This window comes from Diceros bicornis, chromosome 4 (genome assembly GCF_020826845.1).
Source record: "Diceros bicornis minor isolate mBicDic1 chromosome 4, mDicBic1.mat.cur, whole genome shotgun sequence".
In the NCBI taxonomy this organism is placed as follows: Eukaryota; Metazoa; Chordata; class Mammalia; order Perissodactyla; family Rhinocerotidae; genus Diceros; species Diceros bicornis.
This window is the reverse complement of record NC_080743.1, coordinates 55,006,834-55,030,596: the sequence shown is the minus strand read 5'-3', so window position 1 is coordinate 55,030,596 and position 23,763 is coordinate 55,006,834.

Here is a 23,763-nt window from a genome sequence, read left to right as displayed (position 1 = left end):
TTCTGCAATGCTTCAGATAGCTATTCCTGGCCATTACTTTAGCTAGATGTTTTCTAACACCTTTATTCCAAAGAGTGGAGTCAAGGGTTCTTCCACTCCTCCAACGTGATTGAGTGATGATTGTGCTGACGAGCCTCTCAGTTGAGCCATCTGATATGCAGGGTGGCAGGGATGAAGTCACCATTATTGTCCAGCAGCATTTATCTTAAGCTGATGTGGCCTGGGCATGGAAAACACAGGCAAAGAAAAATAGCTCGGAGAGTTGCCATTGAGGATATATCTACAGCGAGCCAGCAGCACCCACACAAGCAGCCCTCACATGTATTGTGCCCTTTACTGGGCCTTGAGGGAGGTTAGCAAGGAAAGGGAGGATCTCTTCCCTTGGGAAGCTAAGACATGACGATGGCATACAAATAAAAGCAAATTTATGTAGTTCTAAGCAGAATTCCAAGAACTAAGGAAAGGAGAGTCAGGAGGTGAGCTGTTAGCTGAATTTTCTTAGAAATGGGTGACATTAATAAAGATGAGGTAAGGCCTCCCATGCTTGGGCAGCAGTATTTTAATTCACAAGTAGTTGTTGAACACTGACTTTGCGATTAGGAATATTAGCTGTTATTGGGCAGATAAACAATGTAAGGGATAGTGTCTGCCCTGGAAGAACTTGAAGACTCATCAAGACAACACTTCTACAGATAGTGCAAGACAGCATATGATTAGTCAGGCAGTGGTAAAAGAATTTTAAGAAGGGACAATCCGAAGGGCTGGAATCATTAGGTAAATATCAGTGGAGATGGAAATTCAACTGGGCTTTGAAAGATGGGTAGTATTTAAATAGTCCAGTTCAAATATCGTTTAATAAATGCCCACAGTATGCTAGGCAGTGTGTTAAAACATAAGATGAGTGATATGTGGGTGCTGCTTTCAAGAAGATTGCACTCTGGTGGGGAAACTACACATGAGCAAATCATATTACAGTGTTCAACTTGCAGCAGTAGAGGCCTGGCGACATAGAGAAATAGGGACGAGCATTTAATAATAATTGCTAAATGTTTTGAGTGCTTACTATGTGTCAAGCTCCATGCTAAGCACTTAACTTACATCATTCATTTAATCCTCACAACCATTCTGTAAAGTAGGTAGTCTTACTATTGCCATTATACAAATGAGAAAACTTAAACAGTAACTTACCCAAGTGAAACAGCTGCAAGTGAAGGCAAGATTCACTCCACTGCCTGCAAAGGGGTGGGGAAAAAGAGTGGTCAGGAAAGGTTTCATGGACTAAGTTCTGAAGGATGAACAGGATTTCTCCAAAAAGGTAAGGTGAGAAAGGGCATCTTGGTAGAGGGACCAACACTTAGAGAAGGATGAGACAATAGGGAATCTGTGGTGGTTCTGCAGTAGCAGTCCTGGGGAGTGACTGGAGACCAGGCCAGGAAGGTAGACAGGAGCCAGATTACAGGGGATATGGCATGCAGGCGGGCCTGGGAACCATTGAGGGACTACAAAGAAGAGATCTAGTCAGATCTGTTTTAAATAGGTCACTGCCAAATCGTGTGGAGAAGGAATTTAAAGATTGTAGATTTAGTGATGGACTGGTTCCAGTGTCAAGCTGCCTGGTTTTAAAATCCTGATTTTGATATATTTTGATAACTCAGGACAAGTTTCTTTCTTTTTTTTTTTTTGTGAGGAAGATTAGCCCTGAGCTAACATCTGCCAATCCTCCTCTTTTTGCTGAGGAAGACTGGCCCTGAGCTAACATTTGTGCCTATCTTCCTCCACTTTATATGGGACACCACCTCAACATGGCCTGACAAGTGGTGCGTCGGTGCGCGCCCAGGATCCGAACCAGGGCCGCCAGCAGCGGAGCGCGTGCACTTAACCACTACGCCACTGGGCCGGCCCCAGTACAAGTTTCTTAAACTCTCTTTGCTTTAATTTGCTTATTTGTAAAATAGGAATGATGTGGTACCTACCATAAAGGATTGTTGTGGTTAAACAAGACAAAGCATGTAAAGCCAGGGCCGGCCCCGTGGCTTAGCGGTTGGGTGCGCGCGCTCCGCTGCTGGCGGCCCGGGTTCGGAACCCCGGGCGCTCACCGACGCATTGCTTCTCCGGCCATGCTGAGGCCGTGTCCCACATACAGCAACTAGAAGGATGTGCAGCTATGACATGCAACTGTCTACTGGGGCTTTTGGGGAAAAATAAATAAAAATTATTAAAAAAAAAAAAAGCATGTAAAGCCATTACTTCAGGGACTACAGCACCACATAAGATATTGTTCCTGCCCTCAAGGAGCTTCCAGACTAGAGGAGGATAAAATAGAAATGGGTAGACAGACAATCAGAATGCAAGGATTCGATGCTACGATAGGGATAAGCCCAAAATGCTCTGGAAGCAGAGTAGGGGCACTCACCTAATTTGGGAAGGTAGGAGAAGGTCAGGAAAATCCTTTCATGGAAAGTAGCTTCTAACCTGAAATCTGATGGAGTAGTAGGACTTAGTTAAAGGGGTTAGATTGGGAAAGGGGGCCTTCCAGGTGGAAGGAATAGTGTGTAAAAAGATGCAGAGGTATTACATTCTGGAAACTTAAAATAATTGAGTAGCTATAGCATAGCATGGAAGGGATGAGGCCAGAGATGGGTGGAGGGAAGCAAGAGTCAGATCACAAAGAGCTCTTTGTCTTATCTTCAAGGCAATGAGAAGCTGCTGTTTAAAGATTTTGAGCAAGGGAATGACATGATCAAATTAGCTCTTTAGAATAGTCTTTCTGACTGCCCTGTGGGGAAGAGATTGGAGAGGGTAAAATTAAGGTATTAGAGATGCTGTTAATGGGACGGAAAAGTTGAGAAGGGGTTATGGCTATTGTGAAGAGGAAGAGGACGAGTTCAATTTTGTGGCATAAGTTTGAAGTAACTCTCCATAAGTGGAGAATTCTGTATTACACTCCACTTAGTAAACTATTACCATGGGCTAGTTGAGTTATAAGACAGACTATTATGTTGCTACAGTACTGTAGGTTAGATATGATTAGGAACTAAAGAAGATAATGATAGTAGGGATGAAGAAGAGTGGACAGATTCAAGAGGTTTATGAGAAGTACAATCAACAGAACTTGATGTGGGATGTAGGACTTGCAAAGAGACAAGACTCTAATAAAAAATTCCCAGGTTTCTGGCCTGGCTTACTGGGTAAATGATGATGCCATAACCCAGATAGAGAATACAACTAAAGAGCAAGTTTAGCAAGGAAGATAATGAGCTCAGTTTTGCAGAATGGTTGATAGAGGGGCCTATAGGACCTTCAAGAGTAGATGATCAGTAAGTTATTGGATTTATGAGTCTAGAGGTTGGAGAAGAAGTCAAGATAGGAGATACAGGTTCTGTGAACTTTGAGATTATTAGTAAAGCTGTGGAAGTGAAAGCATATAGAGCAGAAAGACTGGAGAGCTGACCCTGATGAAGCCAAAATCTGAAGGGAATAGAGAAAAGGGCCCAAAAAATAGGAGAATCAGGAAGATGTGGTGCCCAAGAACAGAGTTTAAAGGAGGAACTGGATCAGTCAATAGTGTAAAATGCTGTTGGTGGTTAAATGAAGTAGAAAATGAGACCATCTCACCTGTGTAATAAAAGTACCCAAAAATTTCAGGAAAGAAATGTGCCAAAATCGTGGATAACTCTGTCAGGATTATGGTTTAGGGTGTGTGTGTGTGTGTGTCCACTTTCTGTACTTTTCAAGATTTTGGCAATGAGCATGTATTTGATAACTAGAGGTAACTTTAATTCTAAAAACAATAATCACAAAATGTTTAAAAAAATGGACTAATGGGTATCCATTTGATTTGGCAGGTTGTAATCTTTTTGACACCAGCTTCAATAGTTTGGTAGAGGTAGAATCTTGCTTGTAGAACTGAGTGGCGTGGGAAGGTTTTGTTGTTGTTTGTTGTTGTTTTAGGATGGGAACAATTTAGGCACATTTATTGACTGAGTGAAAGGAACAAGTAAAAGTGGAAACTCAGTAGAGAAGGATGATAACCAAAAAGCAGGGTTCTGAAGAGAAAGGAGAGGATGGAAACAAGAGCTCAGGGGCATGTGGTTAAGTAAACAACAGTTCAGCAAACATTGAGCACTTACTATGTACCAGCCACTGTACAAGGTGAGGTGCTGGGGTTAGTCTAGTTGGGAAGCCAGCTTAGTAAGAAATTGGTCTCAAGCAGGATGTATACCTCAAAGTGAAGATATAATAATGGGTAAACTCACAGGTAATTCATGGGAGTCCTTGTCTACCAGCTTTATTGTTCTTTGTGGCGTAGGATGTGAAGTTGCTAGTTGAGAGTTAGGGAAGTGGGAGTTGGACAGGGGGCTTAAGAAGAATGGCCATAGTTTAGAGGAGGATGAAAAGGAGGGGAATGGAAAAGAGCTGACAAAAAATACTAAGGAAAAATGTTAAGGAGCGGTGTTGAGGGCCTAACAGATTAGAAACCATGAATGTGTCATCCATTGGAATGGTACCAATCCTTATATTTCTGCTCTTTTCTCTAGCAACACCAGCTGCCTGGGTACAAGAGCAGAGAAGTCACATATGTTATTGTGTAGATCCTGGATCATGATTCGTAGACACAGGAAGTGGACTGAGAAGGGAACAAGGGGATTGAAGGTGCTGGTGAAAGTTCAAGGAATCCATCTGATTCAGACTTGGTAAGAAGGTAGTCTGAGAAAGGTAATAATAAACTCCGGTCAAGAGAAGTTTTGATAAGGTCAAAGAGCAGATGATTTGGAAGTCAAAGAAATTATTAAGCTGGAAGCTCAGGACATAGTATTCAGAATGTTGTTAGAGTTTAAGATTTTAGAGTTTGAACTCTTGGTCCAAAGTAATGACAAGGGCAATGGGAATGGATGTAAAGGTAAAGGTCATTGACGTGTAAAAGAACTAAGGGAGTTCTTTGTGAAGGTAGGTAGCTCATGTATTTGGAGTTTTGTTCTATTATGTCGTGTTAAATCCAACTGTATTTTTTTATATATATAAAAGGAAAATTAAAGTGCCTAGCTTAGAAAACAGCAACCACTAAAAGGAATTATGGGCTTGGAGTGTTGGATCAGTAAAGCAGGGTGTTTAAATGAATATAGAATTATGCAGGACTGGGGAGGAGAAGATGAAGCCAAGTGCCAGTCCTGGTGTAGGAGTGACCAGGAATATCAGAGAATACGAAGGAGAGTTTAGCCTGATGGAATGAACTTCAAAGCAGGAGAAGCTGCATGCAAATATCTTATAAGAATAATGGCCTGAAATGACACGAGAGAGCTAAGAGTATTTCAGTTCCCCCAATTTCTGATATAGGAGGAAAAAGCCGTATAAGGCTGCAAATAAATCAGTGTCTTGGGGGAAACCTAGGTGTAATTTGAATGAGTGGGTTGAGGGAAATTCTCTAAAGAGGAGTTTCTATGTGAGGCATCAGAGAAATGAGGCAACAGGGATGAAAGTATAAGTCAGTAGGAGAGTTCTGCATTTGGGCTGGATACGGAGATTGTAGAACTATTTGTGCAATGAATTAGGTTCCCAACTTTGGTTTAAAAGTTGTTTGGTACCAGTCTTGACTGAAGGCCCCAGAAGGTTATGGAGCCCAGTCTCCTCAGGCCAGCTTCTCAGGGTGCTGAGTGGTAGGTTAAGCATTCCACTTATGAGAAGACATTCTACGAAAAGAGAACGGAGCAGTAGTTTGAACAGTGATTACAAAGAGGAAGACGTAAGCTAGACAAGCAAACAACTGGAGGAGGATCCTTCATTCACTCGTTTAACAAGTATTTGTTGAACTCCTACCAGGGCTCTGTCTTGTTCTTTGTTATATCCCCAGCATCAAGAATGGTGTTTGAGACATAATATGCGTTCAATAAATATTTGTTGAAAGAATCAATTGTTCACTAACTTATGTTCAGATTAACCTATAAGTATTCAGAAAAAATAAAGAGTTTGACCTTTTTTTTTAAATAATTTTATTTATTTATTTATTTTTCCCCCAAAGCCCCAGTAGATAGCTGTATGTCATAGCTGAACAGCCTTCTAGTTGCTGTATGTGGGACGCAGCCTCAGCATGGCCGGAGAAGCGGTGTGTCGGTGCGCGCCCGGGATCCGAACCCGGGCCGCCAGCAGCGGAGCGCGTGCACTTAACCGCTAAGCCATGGGGCTGGCCCTTGACCTCTTTAAATAGTCTCTGAATGGCAGCAATAGTGGATAAGCAGGGAAATGAAACCCCTAATGTGAGAACAACGTTGGAAGGTTACTCTCCACACAAAGCTGGGTCTCTCTTTTGGAAAACTTTTAGATGAGCCACATGACTAAGAACAGGTAAAGGCCAAGTGCTCAGGTTATCAACCAAGAATGACTTTTTCTCTAAGACGTTAAAATGCCTCTTTATGACAGGAAGAGAGCACTAAGTACTGATAACCACATTGTGGTAAAGTGGCCCCTTCAGGTAAGAAAAGTTTTGCTATAAACAGAAGTTTAGACAGAGGCACTTAGTGTATTTAGATGGACTTTTTTTGAACCTTGTTTTGACATATATTTATCATGGATAGATGCTAGAGATAGATACAAAATATGAACTCTTAGTTATTAAATCTTTATTATAATATTTAGATTGAAAAGATTGAATACAATTTACACAGTACACAAACTTTTCTCAAATTATTTGTATTAGCTAATAGGACTACATACCCGTCAATAAGCATCATTCTTGATCTAGTGCCAGCTACCTACCTTATAGTCCCAAACCCAATTAGTCCCAAACCCAATTAGTAACATCAAACTGATACCTATGCTAGAATATTTGTAGGGTTTTTTTTTTTAATTTTTATTTATTTTTGTGAGGAAGATACTGGGCCAGCCCCAGAGTATTTGTATTTTTTTTTTTTTTTTGTGAGGAAGATCAGCCTTGAGCTAACATCCATGCTAATCCTCCTCTTTTTGCTGAGGAAGACTGGCCCTGGGCTAACATCCATGCCCATCTTCCTCCACTTTTTGTGGGACGCCGCCACAGCATGGCCTGACAAGTGGTGCATCAGTGCGTGCCCGGGATCCGAACCCAGGCCACCAGCAGCGGAGCACGCACACTTAACCGCTACGCCAAGAGGTCAGCCCCAGTATTTGTATTTTTAACTGGAGATAAAACTCTCATGGTAAAGGGGCCGGCTCCATGGCCTAGTGGTTAAGTTTGGCGTGCTCCACTTCCACAGCCCAAGTTTGTGGGTTCAGATCCCAGGTGCAGACCTACACCACTCAGCCATGTTGTGGCAGTGACCCACATACAAAATAGAGGAATATTGGCACAGATGTTAACTCAGGGCTAATCTTCCTCAAGCAAAAGAAGAGGAAGATTGGCAACAGATGTTAGATCAGGGCAAATCTTCCTCAGCAAAAAAAAAAAAACCAAACTCATGGTAGAAATTCAAACATTAGCAGACCCATGAGGGAACTTTTTTTGACAGAGGCAACTTACTATTGCTAAAATCACCCCATGTGGATACCACCCAGTCAAATATACAAAGCAGGGCCGGCCCCGTGGCTTAGCGGTTAAGTGCACGCGCTCCGCTACTGGCAGCCCGGGTTCAGATCCTGGGCGTGCACCGACGCACCGCTTCTCCGGCCATGCTGAGGCCGTGTTCCACATACAGCAACTAGAAAGATGTGCAACTATGACATACAACTATCTACTGGGGCTTTGGGGGGAAAAAATAAAAAAAAACAAATATACAAAGCAAAGTCCTGGCATCATTCAGTGATCATGAGTCCTGGTTTGACACTAAGGTCTGTGTCTGTAGTGCCTTTTATGATTAAGAAAGTCTGAGTCACCCTCAGACTTCCCTCCATTGCATTTCTGAGTCATTTCCTTTTCCATTGACCCAAACTAGGTACAACTACATACAAGAAATATCCAAAAGTACAGAGTTTTGGAACTAAAGGGGCAATAGAGATCATTGAGTTCAGTGTACTCATTTTACAAATGGTGAAACTGAAGCCAAAAGATTGTGCCTTTTATCCAGTTGCACAGCCTCTGTCAGGCAGCTTTTCCTATACCCAAGGCTCTCTTCTTTAGAAGAAGCTCATTTCACAGCAAATTTGGGACTCTGGCTTAGATTTGTTTTTGTTAGAAGTAAACAAACTAAATACTTGGGTTGGAAGTTTGAGAGGAACTTAGAGCCCAGGGGAACAAGCTGGTATTCACAGTATTCCCTTCAAGTAATTTGACCTATCATTGGTGCTCCTGCAGTGGACCAAGGAGAGGACTCATGTAGGACCAGCATCTTCTAACTCAAGGTTTCTCAACCTTGGGACTATTAACATTTTGGACTAGATAGTACTTCTTCATTGTGGGTGCTGTCCTGTGTATTTTAAGATGTTAACAGCATCTCTGTCCTCTACCTATTAGATGCTTAGTCAGGACAATCAAAGTCCCCAGACATTGCCAAATGTTCCGTGGGGTCCCCTGGTTGAGAACCACGGTGCTGACTTAAAGAAAGGGCTCTGTAACTCAGGCCTGGGCCCATTTAATCCTCTCAGCAGTGCCTATTCTTACTCCTACACCCCTGGTGCCTGGTTTCTCTCCCTCATCTTTCTCTCTGGGGCTACCACACCTTCATCAGATGAGATCCTCCAACCTTTCTTCCCTCAGTGGCCTCGAAAGTGGCACCTGGTTGAAAATGGGAAGCAAAAGTTTCTACTCTTCCCCTCTTGCACCAAGGGGATCCCCCTGACTAGATAGGAATTTACATAATTGGTTAAAATAAGACAAAATGTATGCAGGGCTCAGCTGTTCACTGTGGCTGCTGTGAATCAAGGAGAGATCTGGGCCTTAAGCTCCTTTCTCACCTTGGGGTGGGCTCGGAGGGATAGATGAGGGCATACCGATGGAATCTGCCTTTTCTGCACAATTTCCCCTTGACTCAGCAGTCCTACTTCCCCTCCCCAGCCCACACTCATCCTCACCAGTGCCAGTATTTAGACACGGCAAGCCTGTGCTGTCATAGAAAGACAGAAACCAGATGGTTGCTATGGAGATTTGTTTACACACCCCTAGAGCATGGCCCAGGCTGAGTGGTAAGGGTGAATGGCAGTTCTTACTGGGACATGCATTTTTCTTCCTCTTAATTTGCTGTTACCCTGCCTCTTCTATTCTCCCCATATTTCCATGCTTCTCAGTCCTGCTCCCAGATGCCACTTCCCAGCGACCACTACTATTCTTAAACATCTCTTTTGCTTCAGGAAGTCACCATTTAAGAAAAGAATCACTTAACCATTTGAGCCTCAGTCCCTTCATCTGTAATATGAGAATAGTTATAACACAAACCTTTTATGGCTTTTTTTAGAATTAAATTAGATATATGTAAAGAAACTTGTATCATGCTGACAAAGTAGATGCTCAATAAACGGAATTTGTTCGGGGGCCGGCCCCATGGCGTAGTGGCTAAGTGTGCGCGCTCCACTGCTGGAGGCCCAGGTTCGGATCCCGGGCGCACACCAACGCACTGCTTGTCAGGCTGTGCTACGGCGGCATCCCATATAAAGTGGAGGAAGGTAGGCACAGATGTTAGCCCAGGGCCAGTCTTCCTCAGCAAAAAAGAGGAGGATTGGCATGGATGTTAGCTCAGGGCTGATCTTCCTCACAAAAAAATAATAAATAAATAAATAAATAAATAAATGGAATTTGTTCTTATGCTAAAGTCAAGTCCTGCTCTGGGGCACCTAGGAACCAACCACAGGTGCCTTTGGAAATCTTGGCTTGTGCTTCCTCTCTGATAGTAGGAAAAAGCTGGTGTGGGAGTGTCCCTTGTCCTGTGGAGTGATGGAAGAGCAGAATTGTGGGGGAGGGAGTGTTGCTTTGTTTTTTCTTTGTTGTACTCAGCTGGAAAGCTGTTTTGGGGGAAAATCTGGGCATATGATCTGTTCCTTTCTGCAATTTGAAGTGAAAGCCACAGGGAAGAGAAGACACAAGACAAAATCATCTTTGCCTGGCTAAAATGGAAGAGTAGAAAGGAGGCAGAATGGTCTCTGGATCTTTGGCTCTGGCTACCCTCCTCCAGCAGACCCCTAGCCAAGAGGAGGCTGGCTGTGTCAGTATAGCAGACTGAGGCTTGTTCCTAATATAAATCCTGTGCATAACGTCTGTTGAACTTTTTGGAAAAAAATAAACAAAGAACTGGTATTTTCTAACACCAGATAGAAGACAGGTAGTTCCTCCCTTGGAAGTAGGTAAGATTTCTCTTCTTCAGTTTGAATTTAGTGTAGAGCTGTGTTCCCGCACGAGGTCTCAGCTCCCCCCAACACACTGAGGAAATAGAAAAAAGAAAACATTATGCACCTTGCATTTTCGCGTCTGTTCTGTCCGATAAAATAGATACACTATCCTGTTTTTACAGGTAAAAAAATTCAACTGGAAAAGGACTAGAAAGATAAATACTGAATGGAGAATTCTGGTTACATCTGGAGGACAGTTAGGAGAGTGGGATTAGAGGTAGTAATCAAAGGAAATTTGGTCTCTAATGTTTTGCTTTTTTACAAGGAGAATATTTATGCATTGTGTAATTAAAAATTGAATTAAAAGGTAAGACTATTTTACAAAATTTTAATGAAGCTCAGAAAAGGTAATTTATCTCAGGTGATGGAGAACTAGGTTTGGAGCCAAGAAGGAGTCCTGAGCTTTCCCTCTCGTGGACAGTGAGGTCATTGTAGTGGGCCCTAGGCCTTGGCTTGGATTTTTTATCACTAAAGTGGCGCATGACCAGACCATGTCAGACCAACTTGATGACTACCCTATGACTTGGCCTGTGAAGTATGACTAAGTCACATGGACTCCAGATAGGGCATGAGGAACAACGTACAGAAGGATTGATAAAGGAGATTATGTTACACTTAGCAAGATTTTAAATTGGATACTTAGCTGGGGTACCAAGATATAATAGATATGAAATTCCAAAGGGAGACACCAGACAGAAATGCAGAAGTTTAAAGGAAATTACCAAGGAGCAGTTCTATAATTCTTAAACCCCCTCACCCATTTCAAGAGTATAAAAAGTGGACATAGGGTTTACAAAAGAGATTTCTTTGGAGAGAGCTACTATCGTGTTGTGAGCTGCATCCAATCTCAAGGAGAAGAGGTGGGGAGTACTTACTTCACTCTTCTCTCCTCAAACCTAGAAAGAGGGGCCTCAAGGGACCAATGAAGCAATTGATTTTTGTTCCTGGGTAGGGAATGATTGTTTGACTGTATGACCCATGGTAGAGGAATTTCAAGGCAAAGGTTGGCTAACAACGGAGCCTGAGGTAACGAAGTAGACAGCTACGTCTTGGAAGTAACTGCACTCCCTTCTGACAAAGGGTCAAATACACATGAATCCTGGGCACCAAGTATGAAGCCAGTTTAAATCCTACTCAAGAGAACTTCCTAGAAGCATAGTGGGACTCTTCACAAAGGGTCCTGTGTAGAATGGACCTCTGAAAAACAAAAGGATGAGGGGGGAGTGATGGTCATAGAAATACAAGGCATCATCTCACTTAGGGAAGCTGACATTGCCATTGGAAAGACCCAGCAGGGAAGCCTCTGATGGATCCATACAAATGCCCATGAGACAGTCAGCTTTCAACGTCAGCCAGGCCTAGAGAGCATGAAGCCACCAAGAACATTCCTCCTCCTTCCTTCTGCTCCATTCCTGGAGGTGTCTGTGTCAGCATCTAGGAAGTAGAGGAGGAAGTGTACCAAAAGGAGAAGAGAAGCTGACTACCCCTCTTCCACAAAGGCAAGCTGGCAGGCTATATTGACCCTAGCTGTAGGGTGGAGATATTCTCACCCGTGATGGAGACTGATGTGTTAATATATTTCTTTTTTTTTTCAATTTTATTTATTTATTTTTCCCCCAAAGCCCCAGTAGATAGTTGTATGTCATAGCTGCACATCGTTCTAGTTGCTGTATGTGGGACACGGCCTCAGCATGGCTGGAGAAGCGGTGCGTCGGTGCGTGCCTGGGATCCAAACCCGGGCCGCCAGCAGCGGAGCGTGAGCACTTAACTGCTAAGCCACAGGGCCGGCCCTGTTAATATTAATCAAGAGTGTGTTTTGCTACTTAAAGTGATTGTAAGACTGTTACCTCAAGGTAATGAAATGTTAGGGGGGATGCTGGAATTTTCATCCAGGTCAGAGGAAAACCTCTACCACTGAAATAAATTCTGCCGAGGCAGAAGGAGACAAAATTATACTTTAATTTTTATTACATCCCTTCAGTTGGTACTTGTTAAGCATTCCAGTTATAATCACCTTTGTATTCTCTGAGGCATTTAATTGGCACTCATGGAATTGAGACTATTCCTTCCAGTTTGTTGTGTGCCAAAGTACCTTTGAAAGGTTAACATCCTCTCCATAATAAAACAGCTCAAAAGAAAGGAGTTTTAGGGATTTGGAGTTTGGCAAATCTGGCTGAGGCCAAGGGCATTTAAAGTTAGACTCAAAAGTTAGTTGAAACCTTGAAGATCATCTAGTTCCAACTAATTCCTCCTGAATTTATCTTTTCCACAGCATCCCTGGTAAGTGATCATTTAGTCTTTTCTTGAATAACTCCAGTGTCTTGGAATTTACTACTATCTTCACCCTCATTAAAACTCTTCAAGTATTTGAGGACCACTTCACTCTACATCTCATTTCACTAGTCTAAACATTCTCCCTTCCTTCAGTTATTGCTCCTTGATATGTGTGGACTCTTGGTATCACCCTGGCTGCTGTCTGGATGAACTCAAATGTGTTAAATGTGCCTCTCTAAGTCTGGTCCAGATGTGGTCTGGCTGAGCCAAGGATAACTAAACCATCACCTGGTTGGTTGTAGATTATAGAGATTAAAATCTTCATTCAAAACAACTACAGACAAGGCCAAAGTCTTCTTCGACCATTATCCCAAATCCTGGTGCTTTCCTTCCAGAGATAAACACTGTTTCATTTTGGTTATGTATCCTTCCAGACATTTTTCTGTCTTTACATGGATATATATTTACATGTAGAAATGTGTAGTTGTGTGGGATTTTTAGAACATAAATGGGGGCCGGCCCCGTGGCTTAGCGGTTAAGTGCACGCGCTCTGCTGCTGGCGGCCTGGGTTCGGATCCCTGGCGCGCACCGACACACCGCTTCTCCGGCCATGCTGAGGCTGCGTCCCACATACAGCAACTAGAAGGATGTGCAGCTATGACATACAACTATCTACCGGGGCTTTGGGGTAAAAATAAATAAATAAAATTATTAAAATAAATAAATAAAACATAAATGGTATGAGATGGTTTGTATTATTCTACATCTTTTTTCACTTAACATGTTTCAGAGAACTTTTCATATCAGTACATATAACTCATACTTTTTATAACTGCTATATAGTATCCCATAGTATGAATATATCACAGTTTATCTAACCATTCTGTTTTTGGACATATAGATTGTTTCCAATTTTTTGCTATTACAATGTTTCATTGAAAATTCTTTATGCTTCTTAGTGCTATATGGGAGTATCTCTCTGGGATAAATATTGAGAGATTCAATTGCTGAGTCACAGGGTATGCACATTTAACATTTTAATATAGGGGCCGGCCCCGTGGCATAGCGGCTAAGTGCGCACGCTCCGCTGCTGGTGGCCCGGGTTCGGATCCTGGGCGCACACCGACATACCGCTTGTCAGGCCATGCTGTGGCAGGGTCCCATATAAAGTGGAGGAAGATAGGCACAGATATTAGCCCAGGGCCAGTCTTCCTCAGCAAAAAGAGGAGGATTGGCATGGATATTAGCTCAGGGCTGATATTCCTCACAAAAATAAATAAATAAAATAAAATTTTAATATATACTTAAAAATGGCCATAAAATGATTTATATTCCCACCAACCTTGTGAGAATACCCTAGCCATTTCCCCTACCTTTGCTAACACTTGGTATTAGCAAATTTTTTGTATCTTAAATTTTTGTCAATATGAAAGGTGAACAAAAGTCATCTCATATATAACATACATACATACATGTGTATGTATCTATAGGTATAAGTGTGTATGTATGTACATGCCATTTGTATGTCTTCTATTTTTTTTTCTTTTTTTGGTGAGGAAGATTGGCCCTGAGCTAATCTCTGTTGCCAATCTTCCTCTTTTTGCTTGAGGAAGATTGTCCCTGAGCTAACATCTGTGCCAATCTTCCTCTATTTTGTATGTGGGACGCCACCACAGCATGGCTGATGAGTGGTGTGTAGGTCCACACCCAGGATCCGAACCCGAAGTCCCCAGGCTGCCAAAGCAGAGCGTGCGAACTTAACCACTATGCCACTGGGCCAGCCTCTGTATGTCCTCTATTTTAATTGCCTACTTTGCCCATATTTCTGTTGGGTCTCCTAGGTAATTTTCAAAACATATTATACCATATCTCCTAGGTCATTCATATAGTTTTCTTTCTTTTTTTTTTAAACTTTTGTGCTAGACTTTACATTTAACCCATTTAAACTAAATCTTGTTAGATTTGGCCTAGCCTGCCACAATCTCTTTGCATTTTGATTCTGCTCTCCAACATATTCATTATCCCTCCCCCCCCCCTTTTTTTTTGTGAGGAAGATCAGCCCTGAGCTAACATTCATGCCAATCCTTTTCTTTTTGCGGAGGAAGACAGGCTCTGAGCTAACATCTATTGCCAATCCTCCTCCTCTTTTTCCCCAAAGCCCCAGTAGATAGTTGCATGTCATAGTGGCACATCCTTCTAGTTGCTGTTATGTGGGACACCACCTCAGCATGGCTGGAGAAGGGGTGCATCAGTGCAGGCCTGGGATCCAAACCCCGAGCCGCCAGTAGCAGAACACGTACACTTAACTGCTAAGCCACATCCCTCCCATATTCTTGATATCGATAGATGTGATCATCTGTCACCAATGTTAACTAAACCATTGGTACAAACATTCAACAGGATAGCACCCAGGTCAGAGCCTGGTGGTATGTACTAGAGACCTCTAATTTGGTATTAATACATTATCAATTAATAGGATTCTGGGTATTGCTCACATTATCTTTTCAGCCATAGCAATTAGGAACCTGGTCCAATTGGAACCTGCAGCTGCAGGCCCCATTGTCAGACTTCACAGAAGAGAAGTCTGAGTTCCATGTCCCAGGCCAAAAGGAGAAAAATTGAAATGGAGTTGTAGGGGGCCGGCCCTGTGGCTTAGCAGTTAAGTGTGCACACTCTGATACTAGCAACCCGGGTTCTGATCCCGGGTGCACACTGACGCACTGCTTGTCTGGCTATGCTGAGGCGGCGTCCCACATACAGCAACTAGAAGGATGTGCAACTATGACATACAACTATCTACTGGGGCCTTGGGGAGAAAAGGGGAAAAAAAGGAGGAGGATTGGCAATAGATGTTAGCTCAGGGCCGGTCTTCCTCAGCAAAAAGAGGAGGATTGGCATGGATGTTAGCTCAGGGCTGATCTTCCTCACAAAAAAAAACAAAAAAAAGAAAGAAATGGAGTTGTAAATCAAGTTTGCTACCCCTTTCCTGGGCTTCTGTCATCTGGGTCAGCTTTTTTAAGGATCTGCTTCTTCCATTTCAGAACCCACAGATTTTCTAAAAACTTATAAATTGTCATTTATTCTTCAATTTTTTATCACTTAGTTTGGGCCAGCTACAGTTGCAGTCTACCAGATCCTTTGTGGCTTCACTTCTTTCCCTGTCCACTTTAAGCTCCGTGGATAATGATCTTCAGACACTTTTACCACACCCTCGATTACCTTTATCTTTTGTTCTTTGGTCCCAACTACCTCACCACTCCCCAGTTCTAGATCAGTCTAGTCTTTATGTTTATTTATTCATTCAAGAAATATTTATCAAGTGCCTACTGATGTGCCAAGAGTTGTTCTAGGTACTGGGGATAGAGGTGTGTTTACTCTACTTCTGGTTGTTGGCTGCTGCTTTATGGGAGAGCATTAGAACTGGTACCAGTGTGTGTTTCCAGCCTTAACTTGGCAGTCCTCACAGGAAGCCAGATGCCTTGTGAACTTCTCACAGCTGCTCTCTTCAAGCACCTCTCTCTATAGTCCCAGTCTCTGCCTTTTGTAGACCACCTTGCATTCCACCTCAAAAGGACAACAAACAAGTGCCAAATTCCCCAGCATTCCTCCTCTTGACCTCTGACCTGACCTGTGAGGTATCTTCCTGCTTGGCTAAAGAAGAGGATCTCCTTACAGAGATCCTCCTTACCTTGAGTCTTTGCCCTCCCATCTGTCTCTTCAGGAATACTGTGCCCTATCAATTGTCCCTTCTCTCTCCTTTATCATTTCTTTCATTCCATAAGATCCTTCTCTGTAACCTACAAATATGTTTGAATACCTCATTCTAAAAAAAATCTTTCTTCTTTCTTTAACCCAACCACCCTCTGCTTTCTCATCATTCTCAAATTTCTTGAAAATGAAATTTTCAACTCCTATTTACTCTTTAACCCAGTGAAATTCAGCTTTTGCCCTCATTATTTTATAAAATCCATTCTCAAAACAACCTAATTGCCAAGTACAATGCCCTATTTTCAGTCCTTACCTGAATGTTTTCCTCTCCTGCCTTTCTGGGAACTCCTAACTTTCTACCTTCATACAGTCTATAATAAATATTTATTGATCACTTTCTGTGTGCCAGCCACAGGGCTAGGTGCTGGGAATATAGCAGTGAGAAGATAGACCAAGCCTCTGCTCTCATGGAACTTACAGTGAGGGGGTATGGGGGCACAAACATTCAACAAAGAATCAGACTTCCGTTCCCAGCAATATAACAGACTAGATACCCTGACAACTATTCTACTACAAAACACCAGCTCAAATATAAAAAGCAGAAGCACAAATCCAAAAATATAAGGCTGAAATTGGTGGCTACTCTAGAGGCATATGCTAATCCCCAGTGGCAGTCAGAGCTTCTATCTTAATCGTTTCCCAGGGGACGGTACACAAAGCCTAGGGCTTGTGCAGAAAGAGCAGCTGGATTGGAAACCCCCTGAATAAGGCTAGGACTCCTGTGGGCTCCACCCTAAGTGAAAGGGTGAACCAGAAAATACCCACCCTGATAAGAGAGACAACAAGGAATGTCCCTATCTCAGTCTTGGCTCTGAATCAGGGGAAAAAGATCTCCCCTGGGAATTCACAAGCTAGTCTTCTCATGAGTTTATAGACTGAATTCACAATACCCAAATAAACAGAAAAACTTTAAGCCCAGAATTTATTTTAAAGTACTGTAGTCACAGGTTGGTAGTATCTGCAGGTACTTGAGAGAAGCACACACAAATCCTCTCTGGAGAAAGGCACCTTCAATCCAGACCTCAAAAAATCCCTAGAGATCAAGTTCCTTCAAATATGAGTTCACAAATAGAAATCCCAAAACAAGGCAACAGGAAATACGGCACCATGAATGAGAATAAGCAGAAGTTATAAACAGCAGACTTTGGATACTGGAATTATAATACAGCATATAAATAAGTGTGTTTAATATATTTAAAGGAAAAAAGTAATAAAAGTATGACTAAAGAATAAGAAACTATAAAAATGACAAGACATGGGGCCGGCCCCGTGGCTTAGTGGTTAAGTGCGCATGCTCCGCTGCTGGCGGCCCGGGTTCAGATCCCGGGCGTGCACTGATGCACTGCTTCTCTGGCCCTGCTGAGGGGGCGTCCCACATACAGCAACTAGAAGGAAGTGCAGCTATGACATACAACTATCTACTGGGGCTACTTGGGGGAAAATAAATAAATAAATAAAATTAAAAATGACAAGACAAGATTTTAAAAGGTACAATCAATTTCTAGAAATTTAAGATAATAATTAAAATAATTTAAAATTATTATTAAAACAGACATAATTAAAATTGATATATATGCTGTGAAGGAAAATAATGGATGCCTGAAAACATAAGAGGGTTACGGGCTCAATTGTGTACCCTTAAAATACATATGTTGAAGTCCTAATCCCCAGTACCTTAGAATGTGACTGTATTTGGAGTCTTTAAAGAAGTAATTAAGGTTAAATGAGGTCATGAGAGTGGGGCCCTAATCCAATATGACTAGTGTCCTTATAAAAGTAGATCAGGACACAGACATGCCTAAAGGAAAGACCATGTGAAGACAGGAGAAGACTAGCTTGAAATCTCAGATTTTATCATTGGCAACAAATACTGTCAGTTGTTTTCCTTGAAGTGACAGGCTCACTTTGTTCAGTTTTGAGAAAATGCAAAATACTCAAGTCTAAATAACCATAGTTTGACTATCAGTCATTCTTTCAAGTTAAAATGGTGATTCATTAAAAAAAGCAGCTAATTCAGCTCTTAACTCAAATAACTCACAAATACTTTTCCTGGAGACAACCATCATACTTTGATACAAAGCAGAAGTACTTTATGTTTACTTCTCATCTTGTCAAACAGAATATTAAAAGCCATGTACTCAAGGGTTGAGGTTTAATAAAATTAATAATTTTTACTGCTTCGTCAAGGTGATTTTGTAAATGAAACTGGCCCTTCTTTTCACTGCAAGTGTGTGGCAGTAAAGAATACATGACTACTGGTACAGTTTGGTATCATTGCCTTGATTTATGCTAAGGTGACAGCAGTTTTACCCCCGTTGCTTTTGCATGATCAGTGCAACTGTCAACACAGTGAAAAAGACAAATAACATCCTAGTATTGTGAAACTATTTTTGACCTCACAGACCCCTCAGAAAGGTTTCAGGGACTCTAGGAGTCTGTGGACTCCACTTTGAGAACTGCTGTCTTAGATCATTACAATTCTTAAGGTAGGAATACTCTCTTTACAGGTGGGCAAACACACTCAGAAAACTAATTTGCCCAGGTCACTGAACTGGTAAGTGATAGGTAGGGCTGGGTTGATCTAATTTGTAGGGATGGATTGATTTGATTTGAAAGCCTGTGTTCTCATGCAGCCCCTCTCTACTGTATATTTCACCATGGTAGTTCCTTGAATACACCACACTGTTTCGGCTCTGTACCTTTGCATATGCTCTGCTCTCTGCTTAGAACGTTTTGTCCCATGTGCTCCTGGTGAACACTCAAACACAGTTGAATACCCACCTCAAAATCACTTTCTCCCCAGGCAGAGTTAACTGTTCCCTCCTCTATGTGCTTATGTATTTTGCTCATAAGTCTAATTTTGGCACCAAACATGTTTTCATTTTAATGCCGCCATATTTGTCAATTTTTTCCTCTATGGTATATCTTGTTTAGTAACTCTTTCCTACCCTGAGTTCATATATAATATGTATTATATATAGTTCATATATATATATGAACTACATATATATATATAATATTATATACATATGATTTTTTAAGTTTTTAACCCACCTGGAATTTATTTTTTATGTATGGTATGAGGTAGAGATCCAGTTTTCTTTTTTTCCATATATATATCCAGTTGTCCTAGCTGCACGTATTGAGCAATCCACCTTCTTCCTACTGATCTGCAATGCTGCTTCTATTGTCAAGTTTCCATATACATATGTCTATCTGTGGGTTCTCTATTCTGTTACATTGATCCATTTGTCTATCCCTGCTAATATCACAGTCTTTTTTTTCTGTAGACTTATATGTCCTGATGTCTAGCATGGCTAGTCCCCTCGTTGTTGTTCTTTTTTTTTTCTTTTTCTTTCAAGAGTATCTTGGCTAGTCTTGGCCCTTTGGTCTTCCATGTAAGTTTTAGAATTAACTTATCCAGTTTCTTATTTGGAACAACATTCAATCTATGTATCAGTTTGCAGGAGAACTGACATTTTTACAATTATGAGCCTTCCTATATGTGAACGTGGTGTATGTTTCTATTTGGGTTTTTCTTGAATGTATTTCAATAGAGTTTTATAATTTTCTCCATATAGTTTTGCACATAGTGACTGCTGGTTGTGCTTCCTTTCTTCTATAGTAACAGAATCCCCAATTTTCAGCTGGAGACTCAGACACTCAGAATAAAGACTATATTTCCTAGCCTCTCTTGCAGCTAGGAGATCATGTAACCCAATTTCCAGCTAATAGGATATTAACAAAAAGGGTATGTAACTTCTGGGAAGTATCATTAAAGGAAACTAGATACCCTTTGCCTTCCCTTTTCTCCTTCCTGCTGGTTGGAATGCAGATAACATGGATGAAGCTAGTTATCTTGGACCATAAGGTAGAAAAGCATGTATGAGGATAGCAGAACATAATAGAAGGAATATGAGTTCCTCATCATTATGGAACCACCATGCCAACTCTGGGTTCTATCTGAAAGGAAGAAGAATGAATATTAGATAAGGCAACTAGCAATGTCTGTCAACAACTTCTGAAAGGCTACTGAACCCTAGTTGTATGCTAGTGTTACCTGTGGAGACTAGGGCCTGAAATTATGATCTTGTAGGCAGAAATGATAATTATGGTATTGTGATGGGAAGCACAGTATGAAAAGAGTATGGAAGAGTATGGTATGCAGTAAGAAGTGTAGAAAATAGCCAATTAAGCAACAAGTTCAATTAATGATTTTGACACAAAAAGATGAGAGTATGTGATCAAAATAATCTTTAGAGATTATTTATGGCCACAGGGGGGATTGTTTAGGAAAAATCTTGCACATTTAGGAACAAGGCAAAAAGATGACTACATGATCTTTTAATATCTTGCTAGAGCCATTTTCAAATAAGTCTGACTGAGGGTCATCAGATTATCTTGGAGAATGTAATTTTGTTTGATTAGCACCCAGAAGTTTTACAACCCTTAAAAAGTTAGAGGGTAAATATGTAGAAAACTAATAAGGTATAGTAATTTTTTTCTAGTCTACTAAAGATGATAACTCTAAAAGTTATAGTTTATTGCCTTATAGGACATTAACTGCTTTTGTCCCTTAGTATCTTTGGTCAGCATCTTTTCCTATTGACTATATAAATCCCAATTTCTCATATCTTCACAGAACTAGCTTTGTCATTCTGTTGATTCCTTCATTATTGAGGAAAATAAAATTTTGATATGTGGAAGGAAAGAAAGAATATGATATGAAGAGGCCTTAGAGCTTAAAAGCAAAAGATTAGCCTCAGCTTAGAGAAAGAGAACAGGGTGTTCCAGTAGTTCTGGAATTTTCTACCAGCAAAGTGGAGAGCCTCCCAAAATTCGAGTTATATATAGGGCCTAAAAACAAAACAAAACAAACAAACAAAACACTGCTTTACTAGGCTGAGGAATAAAAGGGTTGAATAATTAAGAGAGGCAGTAAGGATAAGAGCAAGAGTTTTTTAATTAGAGAAGGGGACAGGTAACATGAGATATTAAGTATGACCAACTTCAGGCCCCAAAAGACTGGAGAACAAGGCTATTATAGCACATCTTAGTTCCTACACTGGGACCTAATTTTTTTTTTTTTTTTCTATTTTGAAAGAAATGATGTAAATGAATTCTCTGAAACAAAGGCACATTTTGAGGAGGAAATGTGCTCACAGTTTGGAGAAGTTTCAAAGGATTCAATACATGCCTACAAGAAAGACTGGCACAGTCGGGATGTCAACAATGCTTTTCTTTTGAGGTTCAGGACTGTGGCCAATATAGTCATCCTAAGAACAAGAGCCATTCTTGATATGTAGTATGCACAAATCCAGAGGTTCCAGTGACTCTGAATAATACTAAGGATCAAAAGACCTCCTAAGTAAACTAAAATTCCCTGAGGACAGGACCTCCCAGACATCCTGGAGACATGCTGACTCCTTGCCTCTAAGCTGCACAGACCCTTTCCCCTACTAGTGAGAGTAGTGGTTCTCTAGGGCAGTCCATGGGAGTTTGGAACTACCTGTTAATCTTATGTAATATGGACGCCTTATTTATGATAATGTCACACTCTGTTCTGTCATCCTTTTAGTCATCAAGCCCTATAGACTCTGCTTCCACAGTGTCTCTTCATGTTATCTTTTCTCCTTCCACTACCACCACCTGAGTATAGGTCACCATTAATTCTTGCCTATCATATTGCAGTACCCTCCTAATTTATTTCTTTGCTTCCAATCCTTTCTCCTCAATCCATTCTAAAACCCACAATTAGGGTAATGAACCTAAATTAGAGCATATACTCTAGTGCTCTGTGGTTCCCAACTGCCTAAAAAAGTTCAAAGCTCTTTGACTGGCTTTCAAAGCCCTCAATAATATGACCGCATCCCACTTTTCTAGCCTTTATATATCACATATTAGTAAACATTCAGATTCATCCATTAAACAATGGGGTGTCTGCCATGGGTCAGGCATGGCTAGAGTTACAAAGGGAAACAGGATAAGTGTCCTCATCAAGTGGACAGCCAGTGGAAGAGATGAATAAAACTGAAGAGTAACCAATGTGGAAGAAAGAAAACCAGGAGAGTGTGGTGCCCTAAAAGGCACATGAAGAAAGTGTTTTAAGAAGGGAATGATCAGGGCCAGCCCCATGGCTTAACGGTGAAGTGCACGCGCTCTGCTACTGGCGGCCTAGGTTCAGATCCCGGGCACACACCGACACACCACTTGTCTGGCCATGCTGAGGCGGCGTCCCACATACAGCAACTAGCAGGATGTGTGACATACAACTATCTACTGGGGCTTTGGGGAGAAAAAGGAAAAAAAAAGGAAGAGGATTGGCAATAGATGTTAGCTCAGGGCCGGTCTTCCTCTGCAAAAAGAGGGTTAGCATGGATGTTAGCTCAGGGCTGATCCGCCTCACAAAAAAAAAAAAAAAGAAGGGAATGATCAACCACCTCAAATACTGCTGAGAGGCCAAGTAAAACGAGGACTGCAAATTAACCACTGAAACTTGGCCACGTCGAGGTCATTGATGACATTGACAAGAATGGGTGGGAATGAAAGCTTGATTAGAGTGGGTTCAAGAGAGAAATGGGGGTAAGGAGTTTGAAGATTTTTGCTATAAAGGGGAACATCAAAGAATTTAAGTTCTGGGGAAGGCTTTTTAAAGATATGAGAGAACATCAGGTTTCTATGCTGATGGGAATGGTTCAATAGAGAGAGAGAAGTTGACGATGCAAGATGTAAAAAGATAACTGCAAGTACTTGAGTAGGCAAAGGAGATGGGATCCAATGCACAAGTGAAGAGGCTGATCTGAGATGGCAGGGGAGGCTCATTTATTTTAACCATAGGAAAGACAGAATGGAAACAGAAAGGAGTAAATTAGTAGATTTGGTGGTGAGAAATGAAGTTTTTCTCTCCTGATTGCTTCCATTTTCTCAGTGAAGTAAGTTAACAGCTGAGAGTAAGGAAGGGAGGAGGGAATACTGGAGGACAGAAGAGAAGGTGTGTAATAGTGATCTTGGATCAAAGGACAGTGAATTGATTAAGGAAAAGCAACAGGATTGCTGAGCACTTGAGATCTCTGGCTGTAAACTTAAAGTGAAACTTGCAGTGCATTTCCTTTTCAGCCTCTGAAAAAGAAAAAGCCTTTGCACTTGCTATTTTCTCAATCTCCCCTTGACTACCTGATAAAATCGTATCCTAGAAAGCCCAGCAGAAAAGCTACCTCCTCCATGAGGTCTTCCTCTAGCTCTCCTAGCCCAAAGTGAATTTTCCAACCTCTCAACTCTAATATTAAGTTGTTGATGCCTCCTATAGAGCATATATGCCATCTCACATTATGGTTGGATGCTGTGCAAGATTAGAAGTTCCTTAAATAGAGAAACCATTTCTTATTCACTACAACCACAGATGTTTCTCTCCATCCTCTCTGCCACATATTATAAATC